General features: G+C 59.7%; 1 protein-coding gene across 5 annotated transcripts in view; it reads right to left on the bottom strand.

Moving 5' to 3' along the window:
- Positions 1-27,712, bottom strand: part of rims1a (regulating synaptic membrane exocytosis 1a) — a 1,446,068-nt gene that overhangs the window by 822,587 nt on the left and 595,769 nt on the right. The window lies entirely within an intron of this gene.

Genomic DNA, 27,712 nt, shown 5'->3' with positions numbered 1-27,712 from the left:
CACACTCACCGTCCACACTCACTGTCCACACTCACTGTCCACACTCACTGTCCACACTCACTGTCCACACTCTCACCGTCCACACTCTCACCGTCCACACTCACCGTCCACACTCTCCCCGTCCACACTCGTCCACACTTTCCTCGTCCACACTCACCGTCCACACTCACCGTCCACACTCACCGTCCACACACTCACCGTCCACACTCTCACCGTCCACACCCTCACCGTCCACACTCTCACCGTCCACACTCTCACCGTCCACACACTCACCGTCCACACTCTCACCGTCCACACACTCACCGTCCACACTCTCACCGTCCACACTCACCGTCCACACTCTCACCGTCCATACTCTCACCGACGTCACTGTCACCGTCCACACTCACCGTCCACACTCACACCATCCACACTCTCACCGGCCACTCTCACCGTCCACACTCTCACCGTCCACACTCACCGTCCACACTCACTGTCCACACTCACTGTCCATACTCACTGTCCATACTCACTGTCCACACTCACTGTCCACACTCACTGTCCACACTCTCACCGTCCACACTCACCGTCCACACACTCACTGTCCACACTCACCGTCCACACTCACCGTCCACACACCGTCCACACTCACCGTCCACACTCACCGTCCACACACTCACCGTCCACACACTCACTGTCACACTCACCGTCCACACACTCACTGTCCACACTCACTGTCCACACTCACCGTCCACACTCACCGTCCACACACTCACTGTCCACACTCTCACCGTCCACACTCACCGTCCACACTCACCGTCCACACTCACCGTCCACACTAACCGTCCACACACTCACTGTCCACACTCACCGTCCACACTCACTGTCCACACTCACCGTCCACACACTCACCGTCCACACACTCACTGTCACACTCACCGTCCACACACTCACTGTCCACACTCACCGTCCACACACTCACTGTCCACACTCACCGTCCACACACTCACTGTCCACACACTCACTGTCCACACACTCACTGTCCACACTCACCGTCCACACACTCACTGTCCACACTCTCACCGACGTCACTGTCACCGTCCACACTCACCGTCCACACTCACACCGTCCACACTCACCGTCCACACTCACCGACGTCACTGTCACCGTCCACACTCACCGTCCACACTCACACCGTCCACACTCACCGTCCACACTCACCGTCCACACTCACACCGTCCACACTTTCACCGGCCACACTCACCGTCGACACTCTCACCGTCCACACTCACTGTCCACACTCACTGTCCACACTCACTGTCCACACTCACTGTCCACACTCTCACCGTCCACACTCTCACCGTCCACACTCACTGTCCACACTCACTGTCCACACTCACTGTCCACACTCACTGTCCACACTCTCACCGTCCACACTCACCGTCCATACTCTCCCCGTCCACACTCGTCCACACTTTCCCCGTCCACACTCACCGTCCACACTCACCGTCCACACTCACCGTCCACACTCACCGTCCACACTCTCCCCGTCCACACTCGTCCACACTTTCCCCGTCCACACTCACCGTCCACACTCACCGTCCACACTCACCGTCCACACTCTCACCGTCCACACTCTCACCGTCCACACCCTCACCGTCCACACTCTCACCGTCCACATACTCACCGTCCACACTCTCACCGTCCACACACTCACCGTCCACACTCTCACCGTCCACACTCACCGTCCACACTCTGACCGTCCATACTCTCACCGACGTCACTGTCACCGTCCACACTTTCACCGGCCACACTCACCGTCGACACTCTCACCGTCCACACTCACTGTCCACACTCACTGTCCACACTCACTGTCCACACTCTCACCGTCCACACTCTCACCGTCCACACTCACTGTCCACACTCACTGTCCACACTCACTGTCCACACTCACTGTCCACACTCACTGTCCACACTCTCACCGTCCACACTCTCACCGTCCACACTCACCGTCCATACTCTCCCCGTCCACACTCGTCCACACTTTCCCCGTCCACACTCACCGTCCACACTCACCGTCCACACTCACCGTCCACACTCACCGTCCACACTCTCCCCGTCCACACTCGTCCACACTTTCCCCGTCCACACTCACCGTCCACACTCACCGTCCACACTCACCGTCCACACTCACCGTCCACACTCTCACCGTCCACACTCTCACCGTCCACACCCTCACCGTCCACACTCTCACCGTCCACATACTCACCGTCCACACTCTCACCGTCCACACACTCACCGTCCACACTCTCACCGTCCACACTCACCGTCCACACTCTGACCGTCCATACTCTCACCGACGTCACTGTCACCATCCACACTCACCGTCCACACTCACACCGTCAACACTCTCACCGGCCACTCTCACCGTCCACACTCTCACCGTCCACACTCACCGTCCACACTCACTGTCCACACTCACTGTCCACACTCACTGTCCACACTCACTGTCCACACTCTCACCGTCCACACTCTCACCGTCCACACTCACCGTCCACACACTCACCGTCCACACTCACCGTCCACACTCAACGTCCACACTCAACGTCCACACTCACCGTCCACACTCACCGTCCACACACTCACTGTCCACACTCTCACCGTCCACACTCACCGTCCACACTCACCGTCCACACTCACCGTCCACACTCAACATCCGCACTCAACGTCCACACTCACCGTCCACACACACCGTCCACACTCACCGTCCACACTCTCACCGTCCACACTCTCACCGTCCACACTCACCGTCCACACTCACCGTCCACACACTCACTGTCCACACTCACCGTCCACACACTGTCCACACACTCACTGTCCACACTCACCGTCCACACACTCACTGTCCACACTCACCGTCCACACACTCACTGTCCACGCTCACCGTCCACACACTCACTGTCCCCACTCTCACCGTCCACACACTCACCGTCCACACACTCACCGTCCACACACTCACTGTCCACACTCACCGTCCACACACTCACTGTCCACACACTCACTGTCCACACACTCACTGTCCACACTCACCGTCCACACACTCACTGGCCACACTCACCGTCCACACACTCACTGTCCACACACTCACTGTCCACACACTCACTGTCCACACTCACCGTCCACACACTCACTGTCCACACTCACCGTCCACACACACACTGTCCACACACTCACTGTCCACACTCACCGTCCACACACTCACTGTCCACACTCACCGTCCACACACTCACTGTCCACACTCACCGTCCACACACTCACTGTCCACACACTCACTGTCCACACTCACCGTCCACACACTCACCGTCCACACTCACCGTCCACACACTCACTGTCCACACTCACCGTCCACACACTAACTGTCCACACACTCACTGTCCACACACTCACTGTCCACACTCACCGTCCACACTCACCGTCCACACACTCACTGTCCACACACTCACCGACGTCACTGTCACCGTCCACACTCACCGTCCACACTCACACCGTCCACACTCACCGTCCACACTCACCGACGTCACTGTCACCGTCCACACTCACCGTCCAGACTCACACCGTCCACACTCACCGTCCACACTCACCGTCCACACTCTCACCGGCCACACTCACCGTCCACACTCTCACCGTCCACACTCACTGTCCACACTCACTGTCCACACTCACTGTCCACACTCTCACCGTCCACACTCTCACCGTCCACACTCACCGTCCACACTCTCACCGTCCACACTCACCGTCCACACTCTCACCGTCCACACTCACCGTCCACACTCACCGTCCACACTCACCGTCCACACTCTCCCCGTCAGCACTGTCACCGTCCGCACTCTCACCGTCCACACTCTCACCTTCCACACTCACCGTCCACACTCTCTCCGTCCACACTGTCACCGTCCGCACTCTCACCGTCCACACTCTCACCTTCCACACTCTCACTGGCCACACTCACCGTCCACATTCTCCCGGCCACACTCACCGTCCACACTCTCCCCGTCCACACTCGTCCACACTTTCCCCGTCCACACTCACCGTCCACACTCACCGTCCACACTCACCGTCCACACTCTCACCGTCCACACCCTCACCGTCCACACTCTCACCGTCCACACTCTCACCGTCCACACTCTCACCGTCCACACACTCACCGTCCACACTCTCACCGTCCACACTCTCACCGTCCATACTCTCACCGACGTCACTGTCACCGTCCACACTCACCGTCCACACTCACACCGTCCACACTCTCACCGGCCACTCTCATCGTCCACACTCACCGTCCTCACTCACCGTCCACACTCACTGTCCACACTCACTGTCCACACTCACTGTCCACACTCACTGTCCACACTCACTGTCCACACTCTCACCGTCCACACTCTCACCGTCCACACACTCACTGTCCACACTCACCGTCCACACTCACCGTCCACACTCACCGTCCACACACTCACCGTCCACACACTCACTGTCACACTCACCGTCCCCACACTCACTGTCCACACTCACTGTCCACACTCACTGTCCACACTCACCGTCCACACACTCACTGTCCACACTCTCACCGTCCACACTCTCACCGTCCACACTCTCACCGTCCACACTCTCACCGTGCACACTCACACCGTCCACACACTCACAGTCCACACTCTCACCGTCCACACTCTCACCGTCCACACTCTCACCGTCCACACTCTCACCGTGCACATTCACACCGTCCACACACTCACCGTCCACACTCACCGTCCACACTCACCGTCCACACTCACTGTCCACACTCACTGTCCACACTCACTGTCCACACTCACTGTCCACACTCACTGTCCACACTCTCACCGTCCACACTCTCACCGTCCACACTCACCGTCCACACACTCACTGTCCACACACACCGTCCACACTCACCGTCCACACACCGTCCACACTCACCGTCCACACTCACCGTCCACACACTCACCGTCCACACACTCACTGTCACACTCACCGTCCACACACTCACTGTCCACACTCACTGTCCACACTCACCGTCCACACTCTCACCATCCACACTCACCGTCCACACTCACCGTCCACACTCACCGTCCACACTCAACGTCCACACTCACCGTCCACACTCACCGTCCACACTCTCACCGTCCACACTCTCACCGTCCACACTCTCACCGTCCACACTCACCGTCCACACTCACCGTCCACACACTCACTGTCCACACTCACCGTCCACACACTCACTGTCCACACACTCACTGTCCACACACTCACTGTCCACACTCACCGTCCACACACTCACTGTCCACACTCACCGTCCACACACTCACTGTCCACACTCACCGTCCACACACTCACTGTCCACACTCACCGTCCACACACTCACTGTCCCCACTCTCACCGTCCGCACTCTCACCGTCCACACTCACCGTCCACACTCACCGTCCACACTCTCACCGTCCACACTCTCACCGTCCACACTCTCACCGTCCACACTCACCGTCCACGCTCACCGTCCACGCTCACCGTCCACACTCACCGTCCACACACTCACCGTCCACACACTCACCGTCCACACACTCACCGTCCACACACTCACTGTCCACACTCACCGTCCACACACTCACTGTCCACACACTCACTGTCCACACTCACCGTCCACACACTCACTGGCCACACTCACCGTCCACACACTCACTGTCCACACTCACCGTCCACACACTCACTGTCCACACACTCACTGTCCACACACTCACTGTCCACACTCACCGTCCACACACTCACTGTCCACACTCACCGTCCACACACTCACTGGCCACACTCACCGTCCACACACTCACTGTCCACACTCACCGTCCACACACTCACTGTCCACACACTCACTGTCCACACACTCACTGTCCACACTCACCGTCCACACACTCACTGTCCACACTCACCGTCCACACACACACTGTCCACACACTCACTGTCCACACTCACTGTCCACACACTCACTGTCCACACTCACCGTCCACACACTCACCGTCCACACTCACCGTCCACACACTCACTGTCCACACTCACCGTCCACACACTCACTGTCCACACTCACCGTCCACACACTAACTGTCCACACACTCACTGTCCACACTCTCACCGACGTCACTGTCACCGTCCACACTCACCGTCCACACTCACACCGTCCACACTCACCGTCCACACTCACCGACGTCACTGTCACCGTCCACACTCACCGTCCACACTCACACCGTCCACACTCACCGTCCACACTCACCGTCCACACTCACCGTCCACACTCACACCGTCCACACTCTCACCGGCCACACTCACCGTCCACACTCTCACCGTCCACACTCACCGTCCACACTCACCGTCCACACTCTCCCCGTCAGCACTGTCACCGTCCGCACTCACACCGTCCACACTCTCACCGTCCACACTCTCTCCGTCCACACTGTCACCGTCCGCACTCTCACCGTCCACACTCTCACCTTCCACACTCTCACTGGCCACACTCACTGTCCACACTCACTGTCCACACTCACTGTCCACACTCTCACCGTCCACACTCTCACCGTCCACACACTCACCGTCCACACACTCACTGTCCACACACTCACTGTCCACACTCACCGTCCACACACTCACCGTCCACACACTCACTGTCCACACACTCACCGTCCACACTCACTGTCCACACTCACTGTCCACACTCACTGTCCACACTCACTGTCCACACTCACTGTCCACACTCACCGTCCACACTCACCGTCCACACTCACCGTCCACACACTCACTGTCCACACTCTCACCGTCCACACTCTCACCGTCCACACTCTCACCGTCCACACTCACACCGTCCACACTCTCACCGTCCACACTCTCACCGTCGACACTCTCACCGTCCACACTCTCACCGTCCACACTCACCGTTCACACTCACCGTCCACACTCACCGTCCACACTCTCACCGTCCACACTCACCGTCCACACTCTCACCGTCCACACTCTCACCGTCCACACCCGCCGTCCACACCCGCCGTCCACACTCGCCGTCCACACTCGCCGTCCACACTCACCGTCCACACTCTCGCCGTACACACTCTCACCGTACACACTCTCACCGTCCACACTCTCACCGTCCACACTCTCACTGTCCACACTCTCACCGTCCACACTCACCGTCCACACTCACCGTCCGCACTCTCACCGTCCGCACTCACCGTCCACACTCACCGTCCACACACTCACTGTCCACACACTCGCTGTCCACACTCTCACCGTCCACACTCACCGTCCACATTCTCCCCGTCCACACTCACCCTCCACACTCACCCTCCACACTCTCACCGTCCACACTCACCGTCCACACTCACCGTCCGCACTCTCACCGTCCGCACTCTCACCGTCCACACTCACCGTCCACACTCACCGTCCGCACTCTCACCGTCCGCACTCACCGTCCACACTCACCGTCCACACACTCACTGTCCACACACTCGCTGTCCACACTCTCACCGTCCACACTCACCGTCCACATTCTCCCCGTCCACACTCACCCTCCACACTCACCCTCCACACTCTCACCGTCCACACTCACCGTCCACACTCACCGTCCGCACTCTCACCGTCCGCACTCTCACCGTCCACACTCACCGTCCACACTCTCACCGTCCACACTCTCACCGTCCACACTCACCGTCCACACTCTCACCGTCCACACTCTCACCGTCCACACTCTCACCGTCCACACTCTCACCGTCCACACTCTCACCGTCCACACTCTCACCGTCCACACTCTCACCGTCCACACTCACCGTCCGCACTCACCGTCCACACTCTCACCGTCCACACTCTCACCGTCCACACACTCACCGTCCGCACTCTCACCGTCCGCACTCTCACCGTCCACACTCACCGTCCACACTCTCACCGTCCACACTCTCACCGTCCACACACTCACCGTCCACACACTCACCGTCCACACTCTCCCCGCCACACTGTCACCGTCCACACTGTCACCATCCGCACTCTCACCGTCCACACCCGCCGTCCACACTCACCGTCCACACTCACCGTCCACACTCACCATCCACACTCACCGTCCACACTCACCGTCCACACTCACCGTCCACACTCTCACCGTCCGCACTCACCGTCCGCACTCTCACCGTCCACACTCACCGTCCGCTCTCACCGTCCGCACTCACCGTCCGCACTCTCACCGTCCACACACTCACCGTCCACACTCTCCCCGCCACACTGTCACCGTCCACACTGTCACCATCCGCACTGTCACCGTCCACACCCGCCGTCCGCACTCTCACCGTCCACACTCTCACCGTCCACACTCACCGTCCACACTCACCGTCCACACTCACCGTCCACACTCTCACCGTCCACACTCTCACCGTCAACACTCACCGTCCACACTCTCACCTTCCACACTCTCACTGGCCACACTCACTGTCCACACTCACTGTCCACACTCACTGTCCACACTCTCACCGTCCACACTCTCACCGTCCACACACTCACCGTCCACACACTCACTGTCCACACACTCACTGTCCACACTCACCGTCCACACACTCACCGTCCACACACTCACTGTCCACACACTCACCGTCCACACTCACTGTCCACACTCACTGTCCACACTCACTGTCCACACTCACCGTCCACACTCACCGTCCACACACTCACTGTCCACACTCTCACCGTCCACACTCTCACCGTCCACACTCTCACCGTCCACACTCACACCGTCCACACTCTCACCGTCCACACTCTCACCGTCCACACGCTCACCGTCCACACTCTCACCGTCCACACTCACCGTTCACACTCACCGTCCACACTCACCGTCCACACTCTCACCGTCCACACTCACCGTCCACACTCTCACCGTCCACACTCTCACCGTCCACACCCGCCGTCCACACCCGCCGTCCACACTCGCCGTCCACACTCGCCGTCCACACTCACCGTCCACACTCTCACCGTCCACACTCTCACCGTCCACACTCTCACCGTCCACACTCTCACCGTCCACACTCTCACCGTCCAAACTCACCGTCCACACTCACCGTCCGCACTCTCACCGTCCGCACTCACCGTCCACACTCACCGTCCACACTCACCGTCCACACACTCACTGTCCACACACTCGCTGTCCACACTCTCACCGTCCACACTCACCGTCCACATTCTCCCCGTCCACACTCACCCTCCACACTCTCACCGTCCACACTCACCGTCCACACTCACCGTCCGCACTCTCACCGTCCGCACTCTCACCGTCCACACTCACCGTCCACACTCTCACCGTCCACACTCTCACCGTCCACACTCACCGTCCACACTCTCACCGTCCACACTCTCACCGTCCACACTCTCACCGTCCACACTCTCACCGTCCACACTCTCCCCGCCACACTGTCACCGTCCACACTGTCACCATCCGCACTCTCACCGTCCACACCCGCCGTCCACACTCACCGTCCACACTCACCGTCCACACTCACCGTCCACACTCACCGTCCACACTCACCGTCCACACTCACCGTCCACACTCTCACCGTCCACACTCACCGTCCGCACTCTCACCGTCCACACTCACCGTCCACTCTCACCGTCCGCACTCACCGTCCGCACTCTCACCGTCCACACACTCACCGTCCACACTCTCCCCGCCACACTGTCACCGTCCACACTGTCACCATCCGCACTGTCACCGTCCACACCCGCCGTCCGCACTCTCACCGTCCACACTCTCACCGTCCACACTCACCGTCCACACTCACCGTCCACACTCTCACCGTCCACACTCTCACCGTCAACACTCACCGTCCACACTCACTGTCCACACACTCACTGTCCACACTCACCGTCCACACACTCACTGTCCACACACTCACCGTCCACACTCTCCCCGCCACACTCACCGTCCACACACTCACCGTCCACACTGTCACCGTCCACACTGTCACCGTCCGCACTGTCACCGTCCACACCCGCCGTCCGCACTCTCACCGTCCACACTCACCATCCACGCTCACCGTCCACACTCACCGTCCACACTCACCGTCCACACACTCACCGTCCACACACTCACCGTCCACACACTCACTGTCCACACACTCACTGTCCACACTCACCGGCCACACACTCACTGTCCACACACTCACTGTCCACACTCACCGTCCACACACTCACCGTCCACACACTCACTGTCCACATTCACCGTCCACACACTCACTGTCCACACTCACCGTCCACACACTCACTGTCCACACACTCACTGTCCACACTCACCGTCCACACACTCACTGTCCACACTCACCGTCCACACACTCACTGTCCACACTCACCGTCCACACACTCACTGTCCACACACTCACTGTCCACACTCACCGTCCACACACTCACCGTCCACACACTCACTGTCCACACACTCACTGTCCACACTCACCGTCTACACTCACCGTCCACACTCACCGTCCACACTCACCGTCCACACACTCACTGTCCACACTCTCACTGTCCACACTCACCGTCCACATACTCACTGTCCACACTCACCGTCCACACACTCACTGTCCACACACTCACTGTCCACACACTCACTGTCCACACTCACCGTCCACACACTCACTGTCCACACTCACCGTCCACACACTCACTGTCCACACACTCACTGTCCACACTCACCGTCCACACTCACCGTCCACACACTCACTGTCCACACTCACCGTCCACACACTCACTGTCCACACACTCACTGTCCACACACTCACTGTCCACACTCACCGTCCACACTCACCGTCCACACTCACCGTCCACACTCACCGTCCACACACTCACTGTCCACACTCTCACTGTCCACACTCACCGTCCACATACTCACTGTCCACACTCACCGTCCACACACTCACTGTCCACACTCACCGTCCACACACTCACTGTCCACACACTCACTGTCCACACTCACCGTCCACACTCACCGTCCACACACTCACTGTCCACACTCACCGTCCACACAATCACTGTCCACACTCACCGTCCACACACTCACTGTCCACACTCTCACTGTCCACACTCTCACTGTCCACACTCTCACTGTCCACACTCTCACTGTCCACACTCACCGTCCACACACTCACTGTCCACACTCACCGTCCACACACTCACTGTCCACACACTCACTGTCCACACACTCACTGTCCACACTCACCGTCCACACTCACCGTCCACACACTCACTGTCCACACTCACCGTCCACACACTCACCGTCCACACACTCACTGTCCACACACTCACTGTCCACACTCACCGTCCACACTCACCGTCCACACTCACCGTCCACACACTCACTGTCCACACTCTCACTGTCCACACTCACCGTCCACATACTCACTGTCCACACTCACCGTCCACACACTCACCGTCCACACACTCACTGTCCACACACTCACTGTCCACACTCACCGTCCACACTCACCGTCCACACTCACCGTCCACACACTCACTGTCCACACTCTCACTGTCCACACTCACCGTCCACATACTCACTGTCCACACTCACCGTCCACAAACTCACTGTCCACACTCACCGTCCACACACTCACTGTCCACACACTCACTGTCCACACTCACCGTCCACACTCACCGTCCACACACTCACTGTCCACACTCACCGTCCACACACTCACCGTCCGCACTCACCGTCCGCACTCTCACCGTCCACACACTCACCGTCCACACTCTCCCCGCCACACTGTCACCGTCCACACTGTCACCATCCGCACTGTCACCGTCCACACCCGCCGTCCGCACTCTCACCGTCCACACTCTCACCGTCCACACTCACCGTCCACACTCACCGTCCACACTCACCGTCCACACTCTCACCGTCCACACTCTCACCGTCAACACTCACCGTCCACACTCACTGTCCACACACTCACTGTCCACACTCACCGTCCACACACTCACTGTCCACACACTCACCGTCCACACTCTCCCCGCCACACTCACCGTCCACACACTCACCGTCCACACTCTCCCCGCCACACTGTCACCGTCCACACTGTCACCGTCCGCACTGTCACCGTCCACACCCGCCGTCCGCACTCTCACCGTCCACACTCACCATCCACGCTCACCGTCCACACTCACCGTCCACACACTCACCGTCCACACACTCACCGTCCACACACTCACTGTCCACACACTCACTGTCCACACTCACCGTCCACACACTCACTGTCCACACACTCACTGTCCACACTCACCGTCCACACACTCACCGTCCACACACTCACTGTCCACACTCACCGTCCACACACTCACTGTCCACACTCACCGTCCACACACTCACTGTCCACACACTCACTGTCCACACTCACCGTCCACACACTCACTGTCCACACTCACCGTCCACACACTCACTGTCCACACTCACCGTCCACACACTCACTGTCCACACACTCACTGTCCACACTCACCGTCCACACACTCACCGTCCACACACTCACTGTCCACACTCACCATCCACACACTCACTGTCCACACACTCACTGTCCACACACTCACTGTCCACACTCACCGTCTACACTCACCGTCCACACTCACCGTCCACACTCACCGTCCACACACTCACTGTCCACACTCTCACTGTCCACACTCACCGTCCACATACTCACTGTCCACACTCACCGTCCACACACTCACTGTCCACACTCACCGTCCACACACTCACTGTCCACACACTCACTGTCCACACTCACCGTCCACACTCACCGTCCACACACTCACTGTCCACACTCACCGTCCACACACTCACTGTCCACACACTCACTGTCCACACTCACCGTCCACACTCACCGTCCACACACTCACTGTCCACACTCTCACTGTCCACACTCACCGTCCACATACTCACTGTCCACACTCACCGTCCACACACTCACTGTCCACACTCACCGTCCACACACTCACTGTCCACACACTCACTGTCCACACTCACCGTCCACACTCACCGTCCACACTCACCGTCCACACACTCACTGTCCACACTCTCACTGTCCACACTCACCGTCCACATACTCACTGTCCACACTCACCGTCCACACACTCACTGTCCACACTCACCGTCCACACACTCACTGTCCACACACTCACTGTCCACACTCTCACTGTCCACACTCACCGTCCACATACTCACTGTCCACACTCACCGTCCACACACTCACTGTCCACACTCACCGTCCACACACTCACTGTCCACACACTCACTGTCCACACTCACCGTCCACACTCACCGTCCACACACTCACTGTCCACACTCACCGTCCACACACTCACTGTCCACACACTCACTGTCCACACTCACCGTCCACACTCACCGTCCACACACTCACTGTCCACACTCTCACTGTCCACACTCACCGTCCACATACTCACTGTCCACACTCACCGTCCACACACTCACTGTCCACACTCACCGTCCACACACTCACTGTCCACACACTCACTGTCCACACTCACCGTCCACACTCACCGTCCACACTCACCGTCCACACACTCACTGTCCACACTCTCACTGTCCACACTCACCGTCCACATACTCACTGTCCACACTCACCGTCCACACACTCACTGTCCACACTCACCGTCCACACACTCACTGTCCACACACTCACTGTCCACACTCACCGTCCACACTCACCGTCCACACACTCACTGTCCACACTCACCGTCCACACACTCACTGTCCACACACTCACTGTCCACACTCACCGTCCACACTCACCGTCCACACACTCACTGTCCACACTCACCGTCCACACACTCACTGTCCACACACTCACTGTCCACACACTCACTGTCCACACTCACCGTCCACACTCACCGTCCACACTCACCGTCCACACTCACCGTCCACACACTCACTGTCCACACTCTCACTGTCCACACTCACCGTCCACATACTCACTGTCCACACTCACCGTCCACACACTCACTGTCCACACTCACCGTCCACACACTCACTGTCCACACACTCACTGTCCACACTCACCGTCCACACTCACCGTCCACACACTCACTGTCCACACTCACCGTCCACACACTCACTGTCCACACTCACCGTCCACACACTCACTGTCCACACTCTCACTGTCCACATTCTCACTGTCCACACTCTCACTGTCCACACTCTCACTGTCCACACTCACCGTCCACACACTCACTGTCCACACTCACCGTCCACACACTCACTGTCCACACACTCACTGTCCACACACTCACTGTCCACACACTCACTGTCCACACTCACCGTCCACACTCACCGTCCACACTCACCGTCCACACACTCACTGTCCACACTCTCACTGTCCACACTCACCGTCCACATACTCACTGTCCACACTCACCGTCCACAAACTCACTGTCCACACTCACCGTCCACACACTCACTGTCCACACACTCACTGTCCACACTCACCGTCCACACTCACCGTCCACACACTCACTGTCCACACTCACCGTCCACACACTCACCGTCCACACTCACCGTCCACACTCTCACTATCCACACTCTCACTGTCCACACTCTCACTGTCCACACTCTCACTGTCCACACTCTCACCGTCCACACTCTCACCGTCCACACTCTCACCGTGCACATTCTCCCCGTCCACACTCACCGTCCACACTCTCACCGTCCACACTCACCGTCCACACACTCACTGTCCACACTCACCGTCCACACACTCACTGTCCACACTCACCGTCCACACACTCACTGTCCACACTCACCGTCCACACACTCACCGTCCACACTCTCACTGTCCACACTCTCACTGTCCACACTCTCACCGTCCACACTCTCACCGTGCACACTCTCACCGTGCACATTCTCCCCGTCCACACTCTCACCGTCCACACTCACTGTCCACACACTCACTGTCCACACCCGCCGGCCACACCCGCCGTCCACACTCACCGTCCACACTCTCACCGTCCACACTCTCCCCGCCACACTGTCACCGTCCACACTGTCACCGTCCACACTCTCACCGTCCACACTCTCACCGTCCACACTCACCGTCCACTCTCACCGTCCGCACTCACCGTCCGCACTCTCACCGTCCACACACTCACCGTCCACACTGTCACCATCCGCACTCTCACCGTCCACACTCTCACTGTCCACACTCACCGTCCACACACTCACCGTCCACACTCTCACTGTCCACACTCACCGTCCACACACTCACCGTCCACACTGTCACCATCCGCACTCTCACCGTCCACACACTCACTGTCCACACTCACCGTCCACACACTCACCGTCCACACTCTCACTGTCCACACTCTCACCGTCCACACACTCACCGTCCACACTGTCACCGTCCGCACTCTCCCCGCCACACTGTCACCGTCCACACTGTCACCATCCGCACTCTCACCGTCCACACCCGCCGTCCACACTCTCACCGTCCGCACTCACCATCCGCACACTCACCGTCCACACACTCACCGTCCACACTGTCACCGTCCGCACACTCACCGTCCACACACTCACCGTCCACACTCTCCCCGCCACACTGTCACCATCCGCACTGTCACCGTCCACACCCGCCGTCCGCACTCTCACCGTCCACACTCTCACCGTCCACACTCACCGTCCACACTCTCACCGTCCACACTCACCGTCCACACTCTCACCGTCCACACTCTCACCGTCCACACTCACTGTCCACACACTCACTGTCCACACTCACCGTCCACACACTCACTGTCCACACACTCACCGTCCACACTCTCCCCGCCACACTCACCGTCCACACACTCACCGTCCACACTGTCACCGTCCACACTGTCACCGTCCACACTGTCACCGTCCACACCCGCCGTCCGCACTCTCACCGTCCACACTCACCATCCACGCTCACCGTCCACACTCACCGTCCACACTCACCGTCCACACACTCACCGTCCACACACTCACCATCCACACACTCACTGTCCACACACTCACTGTCCACACTCACCGTCCACACACTCACTGTCCACACACTCACTGTCCACACTCACCGTCCACACACTCACCGTCCACACACTCACTATCCACACTCACCGTCCACACACTCACTGTCCACACTCACCGTCCACACACTCACTGTCCACACACTCACTGTCCACACTCACCGTCCACACACTCACTGTCCACACTCACCGTCCACACACTCACTGTCCACACTCACCGTCCACACACTCACTGTCCACACACTCACTGTCCACACTCACCGTCCACACACTCACCGTCCACACACTCACTGTCCACACTCACCGTCCACACACTCACCGTCCACACACTCACTGTCCACACACTCACTGTCCACACTCACCGTCCACACTCACCGTCCACACTCACCGTCCACACTCACCGTCCACACACTCACTGTCCACACTCTCACTGTCCACACTCACCGTCCACATACTCACTGTCCACACTCACCGTCCACACACTCTCTGTCCACACTCACCGTCCACACACTCACTGTCCACACACTCACTGTCCACACTCACCGTCCACACTCACCGTCCACACACTCACTGTCCACACTCACCGTCCACACACTCACTGTCCACACACTCACTGTCCACACTCACCGTCCACACTCACCGTCCACACACTCACTGTCCACACTCACCGTCCACACACTCACTGTCCACACACTCACTGTCCACACACTCACTGTCCACACTCACCGTCCACACTCACCGTCCACACTCACCGTCCACACTCACCGTCCACACACTCACTGTCCACACTCTCACTGTCCACACTCACCGTCCACATACTCACTGTCCACACTCACCGTCCACACACTCACTGTCCACACTCACCGTCCACACACTCACTGTCCACACACTCACTGTCCACACTCACCGTCCACACTCACCGTCCACACACTCACTGTCCACACTCACCGTCCACACACTCACTGTCCACACTCACCGTCCACACTCACCGTCCACACTCACCGTCCACACTCACCGTCCACACACTCACTGTCCACACTCTCACTGTCCACACTCACCGTCCACATACTCACTGTCCACACTCACCGTCCACACACTCACCGTCCACACTCACCGTCCACACACTCACTGTCCACACACTCACTGTCCACACTCACCGTCCACACTCACCGTCCACACTCACTGTCCACACTCACCGTCCACACACTCACTGTCCACACTCACCGTCCACACACTCACTGTCCACACTCTCACTGTCCACACTCTCACTGTCCACACTCTCACTGTCCACACTCTCACTGTCCACACTCTCACTGTCCACACTCTCACTGTCCACACTCTCACTGTCCACACTCTCACTGTCCACACTCACCGTCCACACACTCACTGTCCACACTCACCGTCCACACACTCACTGTCCACACACTCACTGTCCACACTCACCGTCCACACTCACCGTCCACACACTCACTGTCCACACTCACCGTCCACACACTCACTGTCCACACACTCACTGTCCACACACTCACTGTCCACACTCACCGTCCACACTCACCGTCCACACTCACCGTCCACACACTCACCGTCCACACTCTCACTGTCCACACTCACCGTCCACATACTCACTGTCCACACTCACCGTCCACACACTCACTGTCCACACTCACCGTCCACACACTCACTGTCCACACACTCACTGTCCACACTCACCGTCCACACTCACCGTCCACACACTCACTGTCCACACTCACCGTCCACACACTCACTGTCCACACTCACCGTCCACACTCTCACTGTCCACACTCTCACTGTCCACACTCTCACTGTCCACACTCTCACTGTCCACAGTCTCACTGTCCACACTCTCACTGTCCACACTCTCACTGTCCACACTCTCACCGTCCACACTCTCACCGTCCACACTCTCACCGCCACACTCTCACCATCCACACTCATCGTCCACACTCATCGTCCACACTCATCGTCCACACTCATCGTCCACACTCTCACCGTCCACACTCTCACCGTCCACACTCTCACCGTCCACACTCTCACCGTCCACACTCTCACCGTCCACACTCTCACCGTCCACACTCTCACCGTCCACACTCTCACCGTCCACACTCTCACCGTCCACACTCTCACCGTCCACACTCTCACCGTCCACACTCTCACCGTCCACACTCTCACCGTCCACACTCTCACCGTCCACACTCTCACCGTCCACACTCTCACCGTCCACACTCTCACCGTCCACACTCTCACCGTCCACACTCTCACCGTCCACACTCACTGTCCACACTCACCGTCCACTCTCACCGTCCACACTCACCGTCCACACTCTCGCCGTCTACACTCACCGTCCACTCTCACCGGCCACACTCACCGTCCACATTCTCCCCGGCCACACTCACACCACACTCACCGTCCACACTCTCACCATCCACACTCACCGTCCACACTCTCACCGTCCACAGTCACAGTCCACACTCTCGCCGTCCACACTCTCCCCGTCCACACACTCACCGTCCACACTCTCACCGTCCACACTCTCACCGTCCACACTCTCCCCGTACACACTCTCCCCGTCCACACTCTCCCCGTCCACACACTCACCGTCCACACTCACCGTCCACACTCTCACCGTCCACACTCTCACCGTCCACACTCTCCCCGTCCACACACTCACCGTCCACACTCACCGTCCACACTCTCACCGTCCACACTCTCACCGTCCACACTCTCCGTCCACACTCTCACCGTCCACACTCTCACCGTCCACACTCTCACCGTCCACACTCTCACCGTCCACACTCTCACCGTCCACACTCTCACCGTCCACACTCTCACCGTCCACACTCTCACCGTCCACACTCACTGTCCACACTCACCGACCACACTCACCGTCCACTCTCACCGTCCACACTCACCGTCCACACTCTCGCCGTCTACACTCACCGTCCACTCTCACCGGCCACACTCACCGTCCACATTCTCCCCGGCCACACTCACCGTCCACACTCTCACCGTCCACAGTCACACCGTCCACACGCACCGTCCACACTCTCACCGTCCACACTCTCACCGTCCACACTGTCACCGTCCACACTCTCACCGTCCACACTCACCGTCCACTCTCACCGTCCACACTCTCACCGTCCACACTCTCACCGTCCACACTCTCACCGTCCACACTCTCACCGTCCACACTCTCACCGTCCACACTCACCGTCCACACTCTCACCGTCCACACTCACCGTCCACACTCTCACCTTCCACACTCTCACCGTCCACACTCACCGTCCACTCTCACCGTCCACACTCACCATCCACACTCTCGCCGTCTACACTCACCGTCCACTCTCACCGGCCACACTCACCGTCCACATTCTCCCCGGCCACACTCACACCACACTCACCGTCCACACTCTCACCGTCCACACTCACCGTCCACACTCTCACCGTCCACAGTCACACCGTCCACACTCACAGTCCACACGCACCGTCCACACTCTCACCGTCCACACTCTCACCGTCCACACTCTCACCGTCCACACTCTCACCGTCCACACTCTCACCGCCCACACTCTCACCGTCCACACTCTCACCGTCCACACTCTCACCGTCCACACTCTCACCGTCCACACTCTCACCGTCCACACTCTCACCGTCCACACTCTCACCGTCCACACTCTCACCGTCCACACTCTCACCGTCCACACTCTCACCGTCCACACTCTCACCGTCCACACTCACCGTCCACACTCACCGTCCACACGCACCGTCCACACTCTCACCGTCCACACTCTCACCGTCCACACTCACCGTCCACTCTCACCGTCCACACTCACCGTCCACTCTCACCGGCCACACTCACCGTCCACATTCTCCCCGGCCACACTCACACCACACTCACCGTCCACACTCTCACCATCCACTCTCACCGTCCGCACTCTCACCGTCCGCACTCTCAGCGTCCACACTCTGACCGTCCACACTCTGACCGTCCACACTCTGACCGTCCACACTCTGACCGTCCACACTCTGACCGTCCACACTCTGACCGTCCACACTCTGACCGTCCACACTCTGACCGTCCACACTCTGACCGTCCACACTCTGACCGTCCACACTCTGACCGTCCACACTCTGACCGTCCACACTTTCCCCGTCCACACTCTCCCCGTCCACACTCTCCCCGTCCACACTCTCACCGTCCACACTCTCACCGTCCACACTCTCACCGTCCACACTCTCACCGTCCACACTCTCACCGTCCACACTCTCACCGTCCACACTCTCACCATCCATACTCTCACCGTCCACACGCACCGTCTACACTCTCACCGTCCACACTCTCACCGTCCACACTCACCGTCCACACTCACCGTCCACACTCTCGCCGTCTACACTCTGACCGTCCGCACTCTGACCGTCCGCACTCTGACCGTCCGCACTCTCACCGTCCGCACTCTCACCGTCCGCACTCTCACCGTCCGCACTCTCACCGTCCGCACTCTCACCGCCCTCACTCACCGTCCACATTCTCCCCGGCCACACTCACACCACACTCACCGTCCACACTCACCGTCCACATTCTCCCCGGCCACACTCACACCACACTCACCGTCCACACTCTCACCGTCCACACTCTCACCGTCCACACTCTCACCGCCCACACTCTCACCGCCCACACTCTCACCGCCCACACTCTCACCGCCCACACTCTCACCGCCCACACTCTCACCGCCCACACTCTCACCGCCCACACTCTCACCGCCCACACTCTCACCGCCCACACTCTCACCGCCCACACTCTCACCGCCCACACTCTCACCGCCCACACTCTCACCGCCCACACTCTCACCGCCCACACTCTCACCGCCCACACTCTCACCGCCCACACTCTCACCGCACACACTCTCACCGCACACACTCTCACCGCACACACTCTCACCGTCCACAGTCACACCGTCCACACTCACAGTCCACACGCACCGTCCACACTCTCACCGTCCACACTCTCACCGTCCACACTCTCACCGTCCACACTCTCACCGTCCACACTCTCACCGTCCACACTCTCACCGCCCACACTCTCACCGCCCACACTCTCACCGTCCACACTCTCACCGTCCACACTCTCACCGTCCACACTCTCACCGTCCACACTCTCACCGTCCACACTCTCACCGTCCACACTCTCACCGTCCACACTCTCACCGTCCACACTCACCGTCCACACGCACCGTCCACACTCTCACCGTCCACACTCTCACCGTCCACACTCACCGTCCACTCTCACCGTCCACACTCACCGTCCACACTCTCGCCGTCTACACTCACCGTCCACTCTCACCGGCCACACTCACCGTCCACATTCTCCCCGGCCACACTCACACCACACTCACTGTCCACACTCTCACCGTCCGCACTCTCAGCGTCCACACTCTGACCGTCCACACTCTGACCGTCCACACTCTGACCGTCCACACTCTGACCGTCCACACTCTGACCGTCCACACTCTGACCGTCCACACTCTGACCGTCCACACTCTGACCGTCCACACTCTCCCCGTCCACACTCTCCCCGTCCACACTCTCACCGTCCACACTCTCACCGTCCACACTCTCACCGTCCACACTCTCACCGTCCACACTCTCACCGTCCACACTCTCACCGTCCACACTCACCGTCCACACTCTCACCGTCCACACTCTCACCTTCCATACTCTCACAGTCCACACGCACCGTCCACACTCTCACCGTCCACACTCTCACCGTCCACACTCTCACCGTCCACACTCTCACCGTCCACACTCACCGTCCACACTCACCGTCCACACTCTCGCCGTCTACACTCACTGTCCACTCTCACCGGCCACACTCACCGTCCACATTCTCCCCGGCCACACTCACACCACACTCACCGTCCACACTCTCACCATCCACTCTCCCGGTCCGCACTCTCACCGTCCGCACTCTCAGCGTCCACACTCTGACCGTCCGCACTCTGACCGTCCGCACTCTGACCGTCCACACTCTGACCGTCCACACTCTGACCGTCCACACTCTGACCGTCCACACTCTGACCGTCCACACTCTCCCCGTCCACACTCTCCCCGTCCACACTCTCACCGTCCACACTCTCACCGTCCACACTCTCACCGTCCACACTCTCACCGTCCACACTCTCACCGTCCACACTCTCACCGTCCACACTCTCACCGTCCACACTCACCGTCCACACTCTCACCGTCCACACTCTCACCATCCATACTCTCACAGTCCACACGCACCGTCCACACTCTCACCGTCCACACTCTCACCGTCCACACTCTCACCGTCCACACTCACCGTCCACACTCTCACCGTCCACACTCTCACCGTTCACACTCTCACCGTCCGCACTCTCAGCGTCCACACTCTGACCGTCCGCACTCTGACCGTCCGCACTCTCACCGTCCGCACTCTCACCGTCCGCACTCTCACCGTCCGCACTCTCACCGTCCGCACTCTCACCGTCCTCACTCACCGTCCACATTCTCCCCGGCCACACTCACACCACACTCACCGTCCACACTCACCGTCCACATTCTCCCCGGCGACACTCACACCACACTCTCACCGTCCACACTCTCACCGTCCACACTCTCACCGTCCACACTCTCACCGCCCACACTCTCACCGCCCACACTCTCACCGCCCACACTCTCACCGCCCACACTCTCACCGCCCACACTCTCACCGCCCACACTCTCACCGCCCACACTCTCACCGCCCACACTCTCACCGCCCACACTCTCACCGCCCACACTCTCACCGCCCACACTCTCACCGCCTACACTCTCACCGCCCACACTCTCACCGCCCACACTCTCACCGCCCACACTCTCACCGCCCACACTCTCACCGCCCACACTCTCACCGCCCACACTCTCACCGCCCACACTCTCACCGCCCACACTCTCACCGCCCACACTCTCACCGCCCACACTCTCACCGCCCACACTCTCACCGCCCACACTCTCACCGCCCACACTCTCACCGCCCACACACTCACCGTCCACAGTCACAGTCCACACTCTCCCCGTCCACACTCTCCCCGTCCACACACTCACCGTCCACACTCTCACCGTCCACACTCTCACCGTCCACACTCTCCCCGTCCACACTCTCCCCGTCCACACTCTCCCCGTCCACACACTCACCGTCCACACTCACACCGTCCACACTCTCACCGTCCGCACTCTCACCGTCCGCACTCTCCCCGTCCACACACTCACCGTCCACACTCACCGTCCACACTCTCACCGTCCACACTCTCACCGTCCACACTCTCCGTCCACACTCTCACCGTCCACACTCTCACCGTCCACACTCTCACCGTCCACACTCTCACCGTCCACACTCTCACCGTCCACACTCTCACCGTCCACACTCTCACCGTCCACACTCTCACCGTCCATACTCTCACCGTCCACACTCACCGTCCACACTCTCACCGTCCACACTCACCGTCCACACTCTCACCTTCCACACTCTCACCGTCCACACTCACCGTCCACTCTCACCGTCCACACTCACCATCCACACTCTCGCCGTCTACACTCACCGTCCACTCTCACCGGCCACACTCACCGTCCACATTCTCCCCGGCCACACTCACACCACACTCACCGTCCACACTCTCACCGTCCACACTCACCGTCCACACTCTCACCGTCCACAGTCACACAGTCCACACTCACAGTCCACACGCACCGTCCACACTCTCACCGTCCACACTCTCACCGTCCACACTCTCACCGTCCACACTCTCACCGTCCACACTCTCACCGCCCACACTCTCACCGCCCACACTCTCACCGCCCACACTCTCACCGCCCACACTCCCACCGCCCACACTCTCACCGTCCACACTCTCACCGTCCACACTCTCACCGTCCACACTCTCACCGTCCACACTCTCACCGTCCACACTCTCACCGTCCACACTCTCACCGTCCACACTCTCACCGTCCACACTCTCACCGTCCACACTCACCGTCCACACTCTCACCGTCCACACTCTCACCGTCCACACTCTCACCGTCCACACTCTCACCGTCCACACTCACCGTCCACTCTCACCGTCCACACTCACCGTCCACACTCTCGCCGTCTACACTCACCGTCCACTCTCACCGGCCACACTCACCGTCCACATTCTCCCCGGCCACACTCACCGTCCACACTCTCACCATCCACTCTCACCGTCCGCACTCTCACCGTCCGCACTCTCACCGTCCGCACTCTGACCGTCCACACTCTGACCGTCCACACTCTGACCGTCCACACTCTGACCGTCCACACTCTGACCGTCCACACTCTGACCGTCCACACTCTGACCGTCCACACTCTGACCGTCCACACTCTGACCGTCCACACTCTGACCGTCCACACTCTCCCCGTCCACACTCTCACCGTCCACACTCTCACCGTCCACACTCTCACCGTCCACACTCTCACCGTCCACACTCTCACCATCCACACTCTCACCGTCCACACTCTCACCGTCCACACTCTCACCATCCATACTCTCACAGTCCACACGCACCGTCCACACTCTCACCGTCCACACTCTCACCGTCCACACTCTCACCGTCCACACTCTCACCGTCCACACTCACCGTCCACACTCACCGTCCACACTCTCGCCGTCTACACTCACCGTCCACTCTCACCGGCCACACTCACCGTCCACATTCTCCCCGGCCACACTCACACCACACTCACCGTCCACACTCTCACCATCCACTCTCACCGTCCGCACTCTCACCGTCCGCACTCTCAGCGTCCACACTCTGACCGTCCACACTCTGACCGTCCACACTCTGACCGTCCGCACTCTGACCGTCCGCACTCTCACCGTCCGCACTCTCACCGTCCGCACTCTCACCGCCCTCACTCACCGTCCACATTCTCCCCGGCCACACTCACACCACACTCACCGTCCACACTCACCGTCCACATTCTCCCCGGCCACACTCACACCACACTCACCGTCCACACTCACCGTCCACTCTCACCGCCCACACTCTCACCGCCCACACTCTCACCGCCCACACTCTCACCGCCCACACTCTCACCGCCCACACACTCACCGTCCACAGTCACAGTCCACACTCTCCCCGTCCACACTCTCCCCGTCCACACACTCACCGTCCACACTCTCACCGTCCACACTCTCACCGTCCACACTCTCCCCGTCCACACTCTCCCCGTCCACACACTCACCGTCCACACTCACACCGTCCACACTCTCACCGTCCGCACTCTCACCGTCCGCACTCTCCCCGTCCACACACTCACCGTCCACACTCACCGTCCACACTCTCACCGTCCACACTCTCACCGTCCACACTCTCCGTCCACACTCTCACCGTGCACACTCTCACCGTCCACACTCTCACCGTCCACACTCTCACCGTCCACACTCTCACCGTCCACACTCTCACCGTCCACACTCTCACCGTCCATACTCTCACCGTCCACACTCACCGTCCACACTCTCACCGTCCACACTCACCGTCCACACTCTCACCTTCCACACTCTCACCGTCCACACTCACCGTCCACACTCACCATCCACACTCTCGCCGTCTACACTCACCGTCCACTCTCACCGGCCACACTCGCCGTCCACATTCTCCCCGGCCACACTCACACCACACTCACCGTCCACACTCTCACCGTCCACACTCACCGTCCACACTCTCACCGTCCACAGTCACACAGTCCACACTCACAGTCCACACGCACCGTCCACACTCTCACCGTCCACACTCTCACCGTCCACACTCTCACCGTCCACACTCTCACCGTCCACACTCTCACCGCCCACACTCTCACCGCCCACACTCTCACCGCCCACACTCTCACCGCCCACACTCCCACCGCCCACACTCTCACCGTCCACACTCTCACCGTCCACAATCTCACCGTCCACACTCTCACCGTCCACACTCTCACCGTCCACACTCTCACCGTCCACACTCTCACCGTCCACACTCTCACCGTCCACACTCACCGTCCACACTCTCACCGTCCACACTCTCACCGTCCACACTCTCACCGTCCACACTCTCACCGTCCACACTCACCGTCCACTCTCACCGTCCACACTCACCGTCCACACTCTCGCCGTCTACACTCACCGTCCACTCTCACCGGCCACACTCACCGTCCACATTCTCCCCGGCCACACTCACCGTCCACACTCTCACCATCCACTCTCACCGTCCGCACTCTCACCGTCCGCACTCTCACCGTCCGCACTCTGACCGTCCACACTCTGACCGTCCACACTCTGACCGTCCACACTCTGACCGTCCACACTCTGACCGTCCACACTCTGACCGTCCACACTCTGACCGTCCACACTCTGACCGTCCACACTCTGACCGTCCACACTCTGACCGTCCACACTCTCCCCGTCCACACTCTCACCGTCCACACTCTCACCGTCCACACTCTCACCGTCCACACTCTCACCGTCCACACTCTCACCGTCCACACTCTCACCGTCCACACTCTCACCGTCCACACTCTCACCGTCCACACTCTCACCATCCATACTCTCACAGTCCACACGCACCGTCCACACTCTCACCGTCCACACTCTCACCGTCCACACTCTCACCGTCCACACTCTCACCGTCCACACTCACCGTCCACACTCACCGTCCACACTCTCGCCGTCTACACTCACCGTCCACTCTCACCGGCCACACTCACCGTCCACATTCTCCCCGGCCACACTCACACCACACTCACCGTCCACACTCTCACCATCCACTCTCACCGTCCGCACTCTCACCGTCCGCACTCTCAGCGTCCACACTCTGACCGTCCACACTCTGACCGTCCACACTCTGACCGTCCGCACTCTGACCGTCCGCACTCTCACCGTCCGCACTCTCACCGTCCGCACTCTCACCGCCCTCACTCACCGTCCACATTCTCCCCGGCCACACTCACACCACACTCACCGTCCACACTCACCGTCCACATTCTCCCCGGCCACACTCACACCACACTCACCGTCCACACTCACCGTCCACTCTCACCGGCCACACTCACCGTCCACATTCTCCCCGGCCACACTCACCGTCCACACTCTCACCGTCCACACTGTCACCGTCCACACTCTCACCGTCCACACTCACCGTCCACTCTCACCGTCCACACTCTCACCGTCCACACTCTCACCGTCCACACTCTCACCGTCCACACTCTCACCGTCCACACTCTCACCGTCCATACTCTCACCGTCCACACTCACCGTCCACACTCTCACCGTCCACACTCACCGTCCACACTCACCGTCCACACTCTCACCTTCCACACTCTCACCGTCCACACTCACCGTCCACTCTCACCGTCCACACTCACCATCCACACTCTCGCCGTCTACACTCACCGTCCACTCTCACCGGCCACACTCACCGTCCACATTCTCCCCGGCCACACTCACACCACACTCACCGTCCACACTCTCACCGTCCACACTCACCGTCCACACTCTCACCGTCCACAGTCACACCGTCCACACTCACAGTCCACACGCACCGTCCACACTCTCAC

Source organism: Scyliorhinus torazame, chromosome 4 (assembly GCF_047496885.1).
Source record: "Scyliorhinus torazame isolate Kashiwa2021f chromosome 4, sScyTor2.1, whole genome shotgun sequence".
NCBI lineage: Eukaryota > Metazoa > Chordata > Chondrichthyes > Carcharhiniformes > Scyliorhinidae > Scyliorhinus > Scyliorhinus torazame.
This window is presented reverse-complemented; position numbering and strand designations above follow the sequence as displayed.